This window comes from Pseudophryne corroboree, chromosome 5 (genome assembly GCF_028390025.1).
Source record: "Pseudophryne corroboree isolate aPseCor3 chromosome 5, aPseCor3.hap2, whole genome shotgun sequence".
Classification (NCBI taxonomy): domain Eukaryota; kingdom Metazoa; phylum Chordata; class Amphibia; order Anura; family Myobatrachidae; genus Pseudophryne; species Pseudophryne corroboree.
The window spans coordinates 233375484-233393815 of record NC_086448.1 but is presented as its reverse complement, the minus strand read 5'-3'; the positions used below and the strand labels follow the sequence as shown (position 1 = coordinate 233393815).

General features: G+C 45.2%; 1 protein-coding gene across 7 annotated transcripts in view; it reads left to right on the top strand.

Annotated features, from left to right (window-relative positions):
* Window positions 1-18332, top strand: part of TBC1D5 (TBC1 domain family member 5) — a 1053329-nt gene that overhangs the window by 910033 nt on the left and 124964 nt on the right. The gene's annotated exons all lie outside the window — the stretch shown is intronic.

Sequence of the window (18332 nt, the reverse complement as noted above, 5' to 3'; positions counted from 1 at the left end):
GGGCTGATGCATATGGGTGCTACGGCTACTTTCAAAAGTGGATGGATGAGGCCAGTTTGGTCACTTAGATGTGACCAACTATTGTTACAGATGTCACTTAGATGTGACCAACTATTGTCACATTTATTTCCAGAGCGCCTGCTTTGCTTGCAACTCTAAATCAGGACCATAGTCTGTATATGCTGAGAAGAGGGTTTTTGGGGAAATGGCGCACTGGATTTCACCTGCCCACAGGTGAATTTTATATGGCAAAACCGGCACGGATTTAAATGAATCTGTTTTAATAGTGAACTAGTTGTATACTTAGTATGGAACTCATATGTGGGACCGGTGTTGCTCCCTAGAGTTATGTGTATTTATTGTTAGTAGAACAAGAGGAAAGACAACTTTAAGAGTTTTCTTTCCCCTGTATGTGGTGAGTAAGGTAGAAGGAAGAATCAAGGGTGACAGTCAGCTGCCTTTTGGGACAGGGAAGAGAGGTACTGTAAAATGATAGCAGGAAATATGGACTGTAGATTTCATAAGGGGTATCGACAGGTCTCCTGCATGGGTGAGTTACAAATGGAAGAAATTTATAGAATTTTGCATGAATTACATTTTTCTTCTAATTTGCTTCTGCAGAGAATTAGCAACAACAGCATTGTAAATGTTTAACAATGTTGCTCCGTCACACAATTATTGATACTCATCGTAAACTACAGAATTATTTATCACAAATCAGTTTTGGCATGTTTTCCATGCCCTGTAATTGGGATGTAGCCAGGATCCAGCAGTCAGGATCCTGACAGTCAGAATCCCGATGGTCGCAATGCCAACGGATCCCGACAGTGAGTATTAGGGTTAGATTTAATGTTGGGGTTAGGCACTAGGAGGAAGGTTAACGTTAGGCTGCAGGAGGGGACGGTTAGGGTTAGGCTGCAGGAGGGGATGGTTAGGATTAGGCTGCAGGTGGGGACGGTTAGGGTTAGGCTGCAGGAGGGGATGGTAAGGGTTAGGCTGCAGGTGGGGACGGTTAGGGTTAGGCTGCAGGAGGGGACGGTTAGGATTAGGCTGCAGGTGGGGACGGTTAGGGTTAGGCTGCAGGTGGGGATGGTTAGGGTTAGGCTGCAGATGGGGACTGTTAGGGTTAGGCTGCAGGAGGGGACGGGTAGGGTTAGGCTGCAGGAGGGGACGGGTAGGGTTAGGCTGCAGGAGGGGACGGGTAGGGTTAGGCTGCAGGTGGGGACGGTTAGGATTAGGCTGCAGGTGGGGACGGTTAGGGTTAGGCTGCAGGTGGGGACGGTTAGGGTTAGGCTGCAGGAGGGGACGGTTAGGGTTAGGCTGCAGGTGGGGACGGTTAGGGTTAGGCTGCAGGAGGGGACGGTTAGGATTAGGCTGCAGGTGGGGACGGTTAGGGTTAGGCTGCAGGTGGGGATGGTTAGGGTTAGGCTGCAGATGGGGACTGTTAGGGTTAGGCTGCAGATGGGGACGGTTAGGATTAGGCTGCAGGTGGGGACGGGTAGGGTTAGGCTGCAGGTGGGGACGATTAGGATTAGGCTGCAGGTGGGGACAGTTAGGGTTAGGCTGCAGGTGGGGACGGTTAGGGTCAGGCTGCAGGAGGGGACGGTTAGGGTTAGGCTGCAGGTGGGGACGGTTAGGGTTAGGCTGCAGGAGGGGACGGGGTAGGGTTAGGCTGCAGGTGGGGACGGTTAGGGTTAGGCTGCAGGAGGGGACGGTTAGGGTTAGGCTGCAGGTGGGGACGGTTAGGGTTAGGCTGCAGGAGGGGACGGGTAGGGTTAGGCTGCAGGTGGGGACGGTTAGGGTTAGGCTGCAGGTGGGGACGGTTAGGGTTAGGCTGCAGGTGGGGACGATTAGGGTTAGGCTGCAGGATGGGACGGTTAGGGTTAGGCTGCAGGTGGGGATGGTTAGGCTGTGGAAGGGTTGGGTTAGAGTTAAAATACTCCCCGGGATCCATCAGCATGGTGACCATTGGGATTCTGACCATCGGAATCCTGACTGCCGGCATTTCGTACCCAGCCCCCAATAATTATGCAGAATCATAGCTATCACAAAAAAAACAAATTCATTACAAAATTCAAGGAGACTTATGGTGGACATTGCATGCCCCCACTGCACGGAGCCAAAGATTACTCCACCTCTATGCATGGTGCCAAATGCACACAAGCATGCCCAGACCAACATAATATTATTAAACCTTTACATCCCATAGCCAGAAACACCAAATTGCTTAGTTACCTCATGATATTTTAATTAATTATGCAGACGTCATCAGTTTTATTACAGGGAAGCTCTTATGTCTACCAACAAAAATAGCAAGGTATTGTAATACCATACTGTAAATGGGCTGGTGAAAGTGGCCTTGTTCAAAGTCCTCTTACCCACCATTTCAAGTCTGCATCAAATTCAGATGATGTCATTCTAGTGAGGAGGTAATATACTGTACAAGGGGTTAGCGGGCAAACTAGTAGGAATACTGGCAGCTATAATTCAGTAAGTGCAATAGCATTCATAAGATTATATTTACAATTTATTTGGATACAGCAAGTTATCTTGACATCTCCTTTTATGAAACTCTTAAGAAGAATGAGTCAGATCTAAAACATTCCAAAAATGAAACCATGTTTCTAGACTAAAATAAGTTACATAATTCATCATTTTTTCCCTACAGCTTTCATGAATTGCATGTGGAAGTGCTTTACATGTTTATTGCTTGAGCAGTGTTTTTCCTTTGGCAAACTTAAAGTGACAAAAATATGTGATACCTAAGTCCACAGTTACATGTTGGAAACGTCTTGTTATGTTGTTTCCAGATAAAACTAGGTTCCCTTCCTTTCATACTTGCCTACTCTCCCGGAAGTTGCGGGGAGCTCCCGATTTTTGGGGTAGCACCCCCGGAAGAGCGGACAGATATCCCGTATCCTGCCCGCCTTCTATTGAAGCAAGCTGGATGGAGAGATAATCTCCGGCATTCACAGTGGGGAGGGGCTAAAACGGCGTGAATTGCATCATTTTAGTCCCGCACCCTTCCCGGGATTGATGATGTCCATGCCAAACCCCCGACAAGCCCCCCCCCCCTCCCAAATTTTTTTTTATTTCCTGCCGCGTCTCCTCTCCTAGTAGGCATCAAAAGTAGGTAAGTATGCTTCCTTTGCGGTTTGATTTTTAGCGCATATGAGCTGTTTTTTGGGGGGTTTAATTTGTCAAAGTCCCCTAATTTGACAACGGCAAAATAACAAGACCAAAAAGCCTAGAGCACTATTTCTTTGCCACAGTAACTCTGCTGTTGATACCATGCATTGCTGACAATGGGGCTGAGTCACATGGACATCTCTTCACGGACGCGAACAGCAAGTTTTTGCATACAGCACATGCACAAGTGACTTTATGCATTGTTACGTATGTCCATCCTATTCTTAGCAACTTAGGGGGTCGGAACTGCGCATGCACGATGGCCGCATTGCGCAGGCGCGTCATTGCCTGGCGACAGCTGCTAACGAAGAAAGCGGTAGCAGTGGCGACCGCAAGAAGATTGACAGGAGGAAGGCGGAACCGGGTGTCAACTCACTGTTTCCTGAGTGTGGAGATCCAAACGCAGGCATGTCGAGGCATTTGGAGGGCGCATGTCTGACGTCAATTCCGGGACCTACAACGCTGGAATGATCGCACAGGGTAAGTACCTCTTACCCTTGTCTTGTTCTACCCAAAACTTTTTTTGCAAAGCAGGGCTGCACAAGCGATCGCAGCCTTGCTATGCAAAAAAACACTCCTCCATGGGTGGCGTCTGCCTGATCGCACGGGCAGCAAAAAGTTGCTGCGTGCGATCAGGTCAGAACCCCCGTGACTTAAGGGAGTGTCAAACGCTCAGTGCGTACGGGAAAGGGATCTCGTGCCGGTACGAAAGATGACCGTTGCCGGGGCTGTCGTAAAATCAGAATACAGGATACTGGTTTCAACTTGCACATGAGTAGAACGGGCACTCACATTAGTTATCAGGCTTTTGCTGGAAAACGGGCATTTATAGATGATCTTCAGCAATGCCAGAGGACTCCTAAAACGGATCCGGTCAGGATCCTGGCAGTAGATTTACCGACACTGCTCTGAATACGACGCCTGGATCCTGACATGGGTTGCAATGCGGGCGCCGGGATCCTGATACCTTCCCCTCCTAATGCATATCGAAGGTACATTATTTCTTATAATACATAAAGTTTGATTAGAACAAACCAGTTTCCTGTATATCCAGCTAACTACATAAAAACAGGTTTCCACAGACTACATGCAGTCGAAGTACTTGACATGACATTATCACCGTACACCTTGGCAAGTTGGCGATGAATTTCAGCTGCTGATGTGCCTTTTAGATACAGAAGTCTAATCACACTGCGCAACTTAATATCTGACCATGCTTCCACCAGCCCACCATCTTTCAACTGATGTTGAGACAGTGTGACTGATATGAGGCGCAGTCTAATGGCTGTGAGGGAAAGCAGTGAACTACCTGCTTTGGCAGGAAATTAGAATGAAATGGAGAACATTACACACATGACAGGTTACCTTACTTATTCTACCAACCCCATATTTTACAGCACTTTTGCAAAGAGTATATTAAAGTCAGGTGTAGTGTGTATATATATATATATATATATATATATATATATCTGTCAATAAAACATATAGAGGGGGCGCTCCATAGTGCATAAACTTTTTTTTATTTTAAAATCAAACAAACACGTAAGTGCTTAAAACAAATGTAGCTATTACACTCTTACCAGAAGGCAACCTGACTTCGAAGTCGATGACGAAACGCGTTAAGGCGGAGTCGAGTGACGTATCGAAAATCCCTGCAGCTGACTGAGCGAGTAGTCACGGACGTGTGTAATCCTGCCCGTGAGTCTCAGGAAAATCGCCGCCGGCGGGTGGAGGATTCCATCGCGATTTGGTCTGACCCTTGTTCCAGTACTGCCTGGTGATTATCTGTGGAATCATGTGGTAACCAGCCCACACAGGTTGCCTTCTGGTACGAGTGTAATAGCTACATTTGTTTTAAGCACTTACGTGTTTGTTTGATTTTAAAATAAAAAAAAGTTTATGCACTATGGAGCGCCCCCTCTATATGTTTTATTGACAGATATTCATCTTCGTGGGAGTTCGGATTGACTAAGGGGAGCAGCGATCCAAAATTATCTAAGGAGGATCTAGTGCTTTGAGCACTCACAGAGTGACTTTTGGTTCCACCTATATATATTTATATATATAAAAAAAAAATTGTGTTCCATTTAAATAACCAGCGCTGTATCTATTGTTTTTTCTTTATATATATATATATATATATATATAAGCTGCTCTTGAGTGTTGTGCTTGATGAGCATAATGGTATCAAGTCAAGTCCTTTTATCTTTTGAGGTATCTGGCAGTGTGGGGGCGTGGTCGTAACCAGTGGCGGATTTTACCGCAGGGCTGCAGGTACCCCCCCCAGTAAAATCCTCCACCTCAGTTTAGAGATCCAGGTGCAGTTCGTGAGACTGCTGGGACAAGGCGGCAGGGACTAAGCATAATGGTGGTCGCAACTATCAGAGGTAATGCCCAGTGCTTCTGAGGTGACGGCTCACACCTCCATCTTATTATCCTCATTTAAAAAAGCCCTTCAAATGCCTGCTGGGCAGAGCAGCAATGAGTGGGAGATATCTCACAACCTTCTGGCCCCATCGTGATGGAGGGACAGAGTCCTAAATCAGGACTGTATTGGGACAGGTGGGAGGTAAGATGCCATATGTATCCTCCTGCAGGTATAGCCATACCATATGTAGCATCTTTTCATATACCAACAACATCACTGGTACTTGCTAAGTGTTTGCCAGTTCATACAGTATGTGTTACAACTGTATATTAATGCAGAAAGCATATACCCATCTTTCCTCTTGTGTATCCTACTGGAGCTTGCCAAAACAATGGGAAATCTGCTGGATTTTGTTCATAAAATTGACAGCGCATGGAAGCTTTTGTTTTTTTTTCTTTCTTTTTTGTCAAGGAGCCTGAAAACATAATTTAATTCCATTGTAATTAGCATATTTGGCAATCTGGTGCACAAAAGCTTGATTTCACATAATATTTTGGAAGATGTTAGTTTTGCTGTGGATTATTGGCATTTCCTGTAGGGGGGAGAAGCACTGTGGGAACTTCAGTAGTGGTAACGTCAGTAGCATATAAAGGTATTGATGTCATACTGTAGTTTGCTTTGTTTTCAGCTCAAATTGTATGTGAGTTAATGGGACACTTGCAAACAAAACTGTACATATGCACGCTGTCTGTGTGCTGATATGTGCATGTGTTATTAGTTTACGAGGAAAGAAAGGGCCTTTCATTGCCCTGTGTAAACACGGTGGCTTGCATCGCCATTGTACAGTATAACTTTACTATACAAAAGGTCAACATGTAAAAGGTCAACAGTGCTTAAGGTCGACAGGCTCAAATGGTCGACATTACAATGGCCAACAAACATGGTTGACGCAAGTTTTTTTTTATTTTTATTTTTAAAACTCTTTCATCCTTTACATCCACGTGGACTACGTTCGGGAATAGTAACTTTGCCCGAAGCGTGGAAATTGAAGCGGTACACTGTTTGGGGTTACATGTGGTTTAACATTGAAAATGACACCCAAAAAAATTTTATGTAAACTTTTTTTGTGTTGACCATTTCCATGTTGATCTTTTGACTGTGTTGACCTTTTGTACCTGTCAATCTTTTCAATTTTCTACCTTTGACATGTCGACCTGTTGATCCAGACAACCATTTGACCCTGTTAACCAGTTGAATATCGACCATATTGGCTTGACCTACTGAACCTAATGATCCACAGCAGGAGGCATCTGGTATAAGTAGATGTCTCCTGCATACTTTGGATGCAGCATCAGATCACCTACGACATCATCGACCAGCTGTGTGAACCATGCGGTCATGCAAGCCAGCCGCCACAGCTCTTACTAAGAGGCCAGGAAATCTCTGCCAGAAGATGGAGATCCTTTCCTCTGCTTTGTGAATCTGAGCTCATCGTTGTCCCCTCCCCACCCCCAAATGACAGCAAACTGTCAGTCACTTTACATCTGTAGCCGTAGTGAGTCCAACAATGTAGGACCCTTTACTGCGCATGCGCAAAGTGCCAGCCATTGGTACGTTGCTACAGTACATGCTTTCTATTGTAATTATGTATGGACCTGAATCAGGCCAATGGTGTATACAGTAGATATCATGCAATATTTCAGTTCTATTATAACTGGAAAATTGTGATACATTAGGCCAGTGGTTCTCAAACTCGCTCCTCAGGACCCCAAACAGTTCATGTTTTCCAGGTCACTAAGCAGGTGCACAGTTGTATTGCCAACTGGCACATTTTAAAGATCCGCAGGAAAACATGAACTGTTTGGTGTCCACAGGACTGAGTTTGAGAACCATTGCATTAGGCCAAGATCCTATATGCTTAGATGACAACTCAGTGCGGTTATTTCACAATCATTTATGTTAAGAGATGACCGCATCCCAGTGGATCATGCATGCCAAAAATCTGGACTACCAAGCCAAACTCAATGCAGCTTTGGAACACTCAGATTGAATTTAGATCTTTTATGTAACAATGCACAAATCCATATATTTCTATTGAGATTCTTGGATGTTACTGGTTGCCTGTATATTTCAGGTTTTCCCTGACATCCACAACCACAGAGCCAGAATATTTCACAATAGGCATCAACTACATAAATGGTAAAACTTTAATGTGATGTCAAATATCAACCTAAACTTTGCAATATGCACTTCATAATACCAAGCACCTCATGGCATGTTTACCTTCCTTCACCAGAGACACTCAACTGATGACATAATGGCATGGTGAAAGTAGTTACTCAAATGTCATTTATAAAACCTACGATCATTTCTACATACTACTGTAGTAATAGGCAATCCCATCAAAATATTCAACAGATGTAATATAGAATATACGATAGATCAAAGCACATTTTTTACAAACTGCAAGTTATATATAGCCAAAACCACCAACCCACTACTTCCAATGAATTCTTTCCTCCCATCAGTACTGCAGACAGACCCAGGCACATGATCATAAATATGATCATAAATGTGTTTTATTCTTGAATTGATATTGATTTCTACTGTTATTACAGCACACATACATATGTGCCCTTCTAGACGTGGCTTGACTTGGTAGCGCCAAGCATCTATTTCCTGCAACTTTTTCCATTAAAATGTGTCTTATTCGCAAAATGATGAGAATAGGATGCACATGCAGCCCATTAAAATGAAATGTGACATGCCTATAGTCTGTGTGTGACCGTGACTGTTTCTGCATATGAAATGTTATGCTACAGTGTTTTCCGGGAAAAGTAGAGTCTATTGTGCATCTCATTCGCATAGCGATGCGCATAAGACACATTTTCAGCAAAAAAAGACGCCCAACGCTAATGGAGCTGCACGGGACCTGTCAGGTCACTCATGCCAGGCATCTCTCGCTGCATTGCCTATTGAGGCAAGATGTACAGTATGAGGGCACATCTGTATGTTAACATGCCTCTGCGTATTGGCTTTAGCAAATAAGGCTGGAAATTGTAGGGTTAAATGACACAGTCATGCGTAATTTCACACTGCACTGTTAGGCCATTTATTTGCCATCATTGTAGAGACTTCCATAGTGTTTTGCACATGGAATTTCCAGGCCAATATTTCTGATTGTTACCCACCTATGTCACATTTATAGTCCTATCTGACCCCACAGCTCTATCCCAAAATGTATTGTGTCCCTAATGTCATGTGTATTAAACAATTTCATACTATTAGTAATTGTAGTTATAACTTATTTACATATATAAGAAAAATAATGATAAGTAATACCACCATCAAGCAATTCTGGGCATGGATATATCTTTGCACCCGTCTCTGTTTGCACTGACATTGGGCCTGATTCAGCGGCGGATGCGCTGCCGATGTCAGAAGTAGTAGAGCAATGTATTGCTACTGTGCATGCGTCCCAATTGGTCCGTACAGAGTTGCTGTTTCAGTCTCAGCCACACACAGAGAAGTGTACTGACATTGTAGTGGGTGTTCCTGAGCAGTGACAGGGAGGTGTCTTAGCGCACACAGGGGGTGGTCCATCTCATGGGCTTGTTATGGAAGTGTCATGGGCATGTGTTGTTGAATATACCAGCGATCAACCGCTCACATAGGAAGCCATAACTGTAAGTTGCAAGGTGCAAGTTTCGGTGGTGTGCCTAAAGACACACCAGGCGGTATTACAGCATGTACAGATGCTCACAGTGGGCGTCTCAGTCCTTACACATGGATGTACACCAGGGGGCGACTTTCTAGCAGTATTTGCATAAAGTCACAGACGATCCACCCGCCAATAAATGCAGCTGTGTGATAGAAATCAAAATAAACCTATTTTACAATATATGTTTTTGCCATCCATTCCACAACCAGCCGCCGTTTTTATAAATCCCTTGAATACAGATACACGTGCCTTAGTAAGTGACCTTGACAGCTACTAGAGGATCCATTAAACAAATTCCCTTTGCTGTACTTTCTATATTTCCTTCACAGGGGTAGGAGTCTCATGCATTAACACTGTTCATTACTAATACTGCTGAAAGTCTTTTAGTTTCTGTAATAATCTCTGCATCTTAGAAAAGCTAAAGCAAGACTTCTAACTCAGTCATTTGAGCTTTTTTCTAGAATGTTTTTTCATTACAGTAAAAGTGTTGGCACTGTAGAGCACGCGGTAATTATTACCTTATGGCATGGTATATCTAGCATGGAAATACCGCATGCACAGGAAACAATATCTCACCTGGATGAGGTAGCATGTCAGATAAAGGCAGTTCATTATGCATGGTTTTCTATGAAGCTCAAAATCCCATCCTTTTTCTTTCTGTCCATGTAACATGGGTTGCGTATTAGTGTAACATAACATCTCTTGAATCCCATTGCAATCACAATTCAAACACATTATGATTATTAGTATTTATATAAAAGTAGCAACATTTCTCTAACGTCCTAGTGGATGCTGGGACTCCGTCAGGACCATGGGGAATAGCGGGCTCCGCAGGAGACAGGGCACATCTAAATAAAGCTTTTAGGATCACATGGTGCGTACTGGCTCCTCCCCCTATGACCCTCCTCCAAGCCTCAGTTAGGTTTTTGTGCCCGTCCGAGAAGGGTGCAATCTAGGTGGCTCTCCTAAAGAGCTGCTTAGAAAAAGTTTTTTTAGGTTTAAATCTCAGTGAATCCTGCTGGCAACAGGATCACTGCATCGAGGGACTTAGGGGAGAGATTTCCAACTCACCTGCGTGCAGGATGGATTGGAGTCTTAGGCTACTGGACACTTAGCTCCAGAGGGAGTCGGAACACAGGTCCTCCTGGGGTTCGTCCCGGAGCCGCGCCGCCGATCCCCCTTACAGACGCTGAAGACGGAGGTCCGGAAAGCAGGCGGCAGAAGACTCCTCAGTCTTCATGAAGGTAGCGCACAGCACTGCAGCTGTGCGCCATTGTTGCTACACGTCTCACTGATTCAGTCACGGAGGGTGCAGGGCGCTGCTGGGGGCGCCCTGGGCAGCAATATTAAATACCTTTAGTGGCAAAATAAATACATCACATATAGCCATTAAGGCTATATGTATGTATTTAACCCAGGCCAGTTTTCTTAAAACCCGGGAGAAAAGCCCGCCGGAAAAGGGGCGGAGCTTATTCTCCTCAGCACTCAGCGCCATTTTCCTGCTCAGCTCCGCTGGTGAGGAAGGCTCCCAGGACTCTCCCCTGCACTGCACTACAGAAACAGGGTAACAAAGAGAAGGGGGGCATAATTTGGCGATATTGATATATTAAAAGCGCTTATATCAAAAACAACACCTTCTAGGGTTGTTTATATACATTTATAGCGTTTTTGGTGTGTGCTGGCAAACTCTCCCTCTGTCTCCCCAAAGGGCTAAGAGGGTCCTGTCTTCGATTAGAGCATTCCCTGTGTGGCTGCTGTGTGTCGGTACGTGTGTGTCGACATGTATGAGGACGATGTTGGTGTGGAGGCAGAGCAATTGCCGGTAATGGTGATGTCACCCCCTAGGGAGTCGACATCGGAATGGATGGCTTTAGTTATGGAATTACGTGATAATGTTAGCACATTACAAAAGTCAGTTGACGAAATGAGACGGCCGGAAAACCAGTTAGTACCGGCTCAGGCGTCTCAGACACCGTCAGGGGCTGTAAAACGTCCCTTACCTCAGTCAGTCGACACGGGTACCGACACAGATGAATCTAGTGTCGACGGTGAAGAAACAAACGTATTTTCCAATAGGGCCACACGTTATATGATCACGGCAATGAAGGAGGCTTTGCAGATCTCTGATACTGCTGGTACCTCAAAAAGGGGTATTATGTGGGGGGTGAAAAAAACTACCTGTAGCTTTTCCAGAATCAGAGGAATTGAATGACGTGTGTGACGAAGCGTGGGTTAACCCAGATAGAAAACTGCTAATTTCCAAGAAGTTATTGGCATTATACCCTTTCCCACCAGAGGTTAGGGCGCGCTGGGAAACACCCCCTAGGGTGGATAAGGCGCTCACACGTTTATCAAAGCAAGTGGCGTTGCCGTCTCCTGATACGGCCGCCCTCAAGGATCCAGCAGATAGGAGGCTGAAAACTACACTGAAGAGTATATACACACATACTGGTGTTATACTGCGACCGGCAGTAGCCTCAGCCTGGATGTGCAGTGCTGGGGTAGTGTGGTTGGATTCTCTGACTGAAAATATTGATACCCTGGATAGGGACAGTATTTTATTGACTCTAGAGCAATTAAAGGATGCTTTTCTTTATATGCGAGATGCTCAGAGGGATATTTGTACTCTAGCATCAAGAGTAAGCGCGATGTCCATATCTGCCAGAAGAAGTTTATGGACGCGACAGTGGTCAGGTGATGCGGATTCCAAAAGGCATATGGAAGTATTGCCATATAAAGGAGAGGAATTATTTGGGGTCGGTCTTTCGGACCTGGTGGCCACGGCAACTGCCGGCAAATCCACTTTTTTACCTCAGACCCCCTCCCAACAGAAAAAGACACCGTCTTTTCAGCCGCAGTCCTTTCGCTCCTATAAAAACAAGCGACCAAAAGGACAGTCTTATCTGCCGAGAGGCAGAGGAAAGGGTAAGAGAGGGCAGCAAGCAGCCCCTGCCCAGGACCAGAAGCCCGCCCCGGGTTCTACAAAGCCATCAGCATGACGCTGGGGCTTTACAAGCGGACTCAGGAGCGGTGGGGGGTCGACTCAAGATTTTCAGCAATCAGTGGGCTCGCTCACAAGTGGACCCATGGATCCTGCAGATAATATCTCAGGGTTACATGTTGGAGTTCGAAAGGTCTCCCCCTCGCCGGTTCCTAAAGTCTGCTTTACCAACGTCTCCCTCAGAAAGGACGTCGGTTTTGGAAGCCATTCACAAGCTGTATTCTCAGCAGGTGATAGTCAAGGTACCCCTCCTACAACAGGGAAAGGGGTATTATTCCACACTATTTGTGGTACCGAAGCCGGACGGTTCGGTAAGACCTATTCTAAACCTGAAATCCTTGAACCTGTACATACAGAAATTCAAGTTCAAGATGGAGTCACTCAGAGCAGTGATAGCGAATCTGGAAGAAGGGGACTTCATGGTGTCCCTGGACATAAAAGATGCTTATCTGCATGTCCCAATTTACCCCTCACACCAAGGGTATCTCAGGTTCGTGATACAAGACTGTCATTATCAGTTTCAAACGCTGCCGTTTGGTTTGTCCACGGCCCCTCGGGTCTTTACCAAGGTAATGACCGAAATGATGGTTCTTCTACGAAGAAAAGGTGTATTAATTATCCCTTACTTGGACGATCTCCTGATAAGGGCAAAGTCCAGAGAACAGCTGGAAGTCGGTGTAGCACTAACCCAGGTAGTGCTTCAGCAACACGGGTGGATTCTGAATCTTCCAAAATCTCAATTGACCCCGACAACTCGTCTGCTGTTCCTGGGAATGATTCTGGACACGGTTCAGAAAAAGGTGTTTCTCCCGGAGGAGAAAGCAAGGGAGTTATCCGAACTTGTCAGGAACCTCCTAAAACCAGGAACTGTGTCAGTACATCAATGCACAAGAGTCCTGGGAAAGATGGTGGCTTCTTACGAAGCGATTCCATTCGGCAGATTCCATGCACGGACATTTCAGTGGGATCTGATGTACAAATGGTCCGGATCGCATCTGCACATGCATCAGCGGATAACACTGTCACCAAGAACAAGGTTGTCTCTCCTGTGGTGGTTGCAGAGTGCCCATCTGTTAGAGGGCCGCAGATTCGGCATACAGGACTGGGTCCTGGTGACTACGGATGCCAGCCTACGAGGCTGGGGAGCAGTCACACAGGGAAGAAACTTCCAGGGCGTGTGGTCAAACCTGGAGACGTCCCTTCACATAAATATACTGGAGCTAAGAGCGATCTACAATGCTCTAAGCCTGGCAAAATCGCTGCTTCAGGGTCAGCCGGTGTTGATCCAGTCGGACAACATCACGGCAGTCGCCCACGTAAACCGACAAGGCGGCACGAGAAGCAGAAGAGCAATGACAGAAGCTGCAAGGATTCTGCGCTGGGCGGAGAATCATGTCATAGCACTGTCAGCAGTGTTCATCCCGGGAGTGGACAACTGGGAAGCAGACTTCCTCAGCAGACACGACCTTCACCCGGGAGAGTGGGGACTTCATCCAGAAGTCTTCCACATGATTGTGAACCGTTGGGAAAGACCAAAGGTGGACATGATGGCGTCTCGCCTCAACAAAAAATTGGACAGATATTGCGCCAGGTCAAGAGACCCTCAGGCAATAGCTGTGGACGCTCTGGTAACACCGTGGATGTACCAGTCAGTGTATGTGTTCCCTCCTCTGCCTCTCATACCAAAGGTACTGAGAATTATACGGAAAAGAGGAGTAAGAACAATACTGGTGGCTCCGGACTGGCCAAGAAGAACTTGGTATCCGGAACTTCAAGAGATGCTCACGGAGGATCCATGGCCTCTACCTCTAAGAAGGGATCTGCTTCAGCAGGGACCTTGTATGTTCCAAGACTTACCGCGTCTGCGTTTGACGGCATGGCGGTTGAACGCCGGATTCTAAAAGAAAAGGGCATTCCAGAGGAAGTTATTCCTACCTTGATTAAGGCTAGAAAGGAAGTGACTGTACAACATTATCACCGCATTTGGCGAAAATATGTTGCGTGGTGTGAGGCCAAGAAGGCTCCAACGGAAGAATTTCAATTGGGTCGATTCTTACATTTCCTGCAAGCAGGATTGTCTATGGGCCTAAAATTGGGGTCCATTAAAGTTCAAATTTCGGCCTTATCAATCTTCTTCCAGAAGGAATTGGCATCAGTGCCTGAAGTACAAACTTTTGTCAAAGGTGTACTACATATACAACCCCCAATAGTGCCTCCAGTGGCACCGTGGGATTTGAACGTAGTTTTGAATTTTCTCAAATCTCATTGGTTTGAGCCTCTAAAATCGGTAGATTTAAAATACCTTACATGGAAGGTAACCATGCTATTGGCCCTGGCTTCAGCCAGGAGAGTTTCAGAGTTGGCGGCTTTATCATACAAAAGCCCATATCTGATTTTCCATTCGGACAGGGCAGAACTGCGGACACGTCCTCATTTTCTCCCTAAGGTGGTTTCGGCTTTTCACTTGAACCAGCCTATTGTGGTGCCTGCGGCTACTAGCGACTTGGAGGACTCCAAGTTACTGGACGTTGTCAGAGCATTAAAAATATATATTTCAAGGACAGCTGGAGTCAGAAAATCTGACTCGTTGTTTATATTGTATGCACCCAACAAGATGGGTGCTCCTGCATCTAAACAGACGATTGCACGTTGGATCTGTAGCACAATCCAACTTGCACATTCTGTGGCAGGCCTGCCACAGCCTAAATCTGTAAAGGCCCACTCCACAAGGAAAGTGGGCTCATCTTGGGCGGCTGCCCGAGGGGTCTCGGCATTACAACTTTGCCGAGCAGCTACGTGGTCAGGGGAGAACACGTTTGTAAAATTTTACAAATTTGATACTCTGGCTAAGGAGGACCTGGAGTTCTCTCATTCGGTGCTGCAGAGTCATCCGCACTCTCCCGCCCGTTTGGGAGCTTTGGTATAATCCCCATGGTCCTGACGGAGTCCCAGCATCCACTAGGACGTTAGAGAAAATAAGAATTTACTTACCGATAATTCTATTTCTCATAGTCCGTAGTGGATGCTGGGCGCCCATCCCAAGTGCGGATTGTCTGCAATACTTGTACATAGTTATTGTTACAAAGATCGGGTTATTACTATTGTTGTGAGCCATCTTTTCAGAGGCTACTTCGTTTTTTGTTATCATACTGTTAACTGGGTTCAGATCACAAGTTGTACGGTGTGATTGGTGTGGCTGGTATGAGTCTTACCCGGGATTCAAGATCCTTCCTTATTGTGTACGCTCGTCCGGGCACAGTACCTAACTGAGGCTTGGAGGAGGGTCATAGGGGGAGGAGCCAGTACGCACCATGTGATCCTAAAAGCTTTATTTAGATGTGCCCTGTCTCCTGCGGAGCCCGCTATTCCCCATGGTCCTGACGGAGTCCCAGCATCCACTACGGACTATGAGAAATAGAATTATCGGTAAGTAAATTCTTATTATTACTCAGTGAGATAATCTCCTTCCTGACACTGTTCGTGATCTACTACATTGGCTAGCGCCTCAAATATTTTTAGGGGGGCAAGCCCCTCCCCCTTGCCCCTCCCTATGAGTTCTGACGATAATGATACGTATGTGAAAGGGGAACAGTGGGAGGCATACACATTAGGCCGTGTGTAGGGTTGCCACCTCATCCCTTTAATTGTGGATACATTTTAATAGCACAGGTTTTGTGGCTGATTAAAACCAGGTGAAATGGAGTCTTGAAGTCAGCCAGCCACAGAACCTTTGTAATTAATGTGTGTCCAGAATTAAAGGGATGAGGTGGCATCCCTAGCCGTGTGTTTAGTCTCATTAGCATTGAGTTTGCATTCCATTCAAATTCAGAACGCTGCCAGAGTTGGACCAGCACTCTGGGAGGTATCCAAGTAGCTGCAAAAACAGGGGGTTGCATATTTTCTATCATAGTTTTTTTTTGGCCTATCCAATTAGCCCCCGTTATTTCTGACTGAATTTTTTTTTTCCCGCAAAAATACAGAGATCCATGAAGTCATGAACCTATGTGTTTTCATGGCTACAATCGTGAAAAAAAGGCTTCTTATCATGGATTCTCAGGCAGGTGAAACAAAATCCCTTCTAAGTGTCGATATCGGGGCTAATTGGATAGCCCCAGTTGGGGTAATTAGCCACGGTAATTTACATTGGCTCATAGGATACTGCCCTTGTTTTATAAAATAATTTTGACATTAGTTCCCATTGAATGAAATGCATCAATCTCTTATGTTTAAATATATATACTGTTCATATTACAAGACTAATGGGTAACAAAGCCACGCATTCAGATCCCTGTGAGGGCTTCCTGGGCCTTCTACAATATTACGTTTGAAAGACCACAAGCTGCATATTCTTTGGCAGTGCCACACAGAAGTCTAATACATGACCTGTCTCTGATTATGTTTTGACTTGTTTGATAGACATTTAAAGTTTACGCTAAATAATATAACTTTGTTACTGCTCAATCAGCACTTGTTCATTAGAATGAGTAGATACAGTAACTCCCAGCAGTTTGGGTGATGTGTGATCACTACTGTATGTATGTACTTACATGCTTTGTTGTTTGTAAGAATGTCTCCCTACCCCAGCATATGTATTATATTCCTATTATATATGTCTCTGGCATGTATTGCACAATTTAATGTCTTCAAACCTCCTGTACCCTTTACTCCCCTACCTTACTATTTTCTTTTTTCCTGTGCCTCCTCCCTCATATTTTGAAAAACTTTCTTATGAGCATTTATTGAGGAAAAGAAAAATGACAAGATAAGGCATGTATCGTCTGGGTGTGTGATGGGTGCATTTTATTAGCTTTCACTTGAGAATTTTCTGCACTTTTAAGAACATACTGTAATTGTACAAAAAGGGTCTACAACTAAATAGCCAATGTTTTTATATATAATGATGATGATGATGATGATGATGATAATAATAATGATAATAATGTTATTTATATAGCACTTTTCTAATGGGACTCAGATTGCTTTATGGCACAAAATACAAAACAGCTAAACAGTAGATATTAGTGAAATGATTGAGTAAATAGGTAAGTCTGAAGTCTGTTTTTGAACAATTCTAGAGTTGGGGCTTATGTGCTGGGAAGAGAGCTCCATATGGTATTTTCTCTTTTTTCCAAAAGTGAGAACATGCTTTATGTAGGATACATCTCTGTTTTGCATTCCCTAAGTATTCTTTTAAACATTTACATACTGTACATATTTACAAAGGTTGGGGTTGTTTTACCGGCGGCTGGGATTGCGGTGGTCAGCATTCCAACGCTGGGATCCCGGCCACAGTATGCCGGTGGACGAGCGCAACTAAGCCCCTTGCGGGCTCGCTACAGGTTCTATTCCTGAGTGGGAATAGTCCCTGTTAGTCGGCATGCCAACTGTCGGGATTTCGAGCGGGCGGGATGTAGGGGTTGATATTGTGATCGGCGGTCTCCTGACAAATTCAGTACATTTCATAGTCCTGATGTTTCCATCTCAAAATATTTCCAGGCTCAGACCTTTTCTCACCCTGGACGCTACTAAGACCCTCATCCACGCCCGGTCATCTCCAGATTAGACTGGTGTAACCTCCTCCTATCTGGCCTCCCTGACTACTGCCTCTGTCCACTCCAATCTGTCTTTAATGCTATCTTTCCCGCCAAACATATAACATCTGCTTCCCCACTCTTACCAGCCCTATACTAGCTTCCCTTACCCAGAAGATTCCAATTTAAGCCTCTCGCACTCACAAAGCCCTCACCTATTTCTAGAGATTACATCTCTGACCTGATGTCCCTTAACACTGTCATCCGCTCTCTTCACTCCTTAAATGAATGCCACCTCTCCTGCCTACTGATTACTTCCTCCCACTCCCAGATTTTAAACGTGCCGCTCCCTATCTCTGCAATTCTCTTCCTCTCCTTATCAGACTTTACATATCTCTCTACAAAAGTTAAAACAGGCTCTCAAGACCTATTTTCTCAAACCCAGCCATCTCTCATCCTATCTCTCTATTCCATGCTCACTATCTACGCCATCTGTGTCACCCCTGTCTGTTTGCCCTTCCC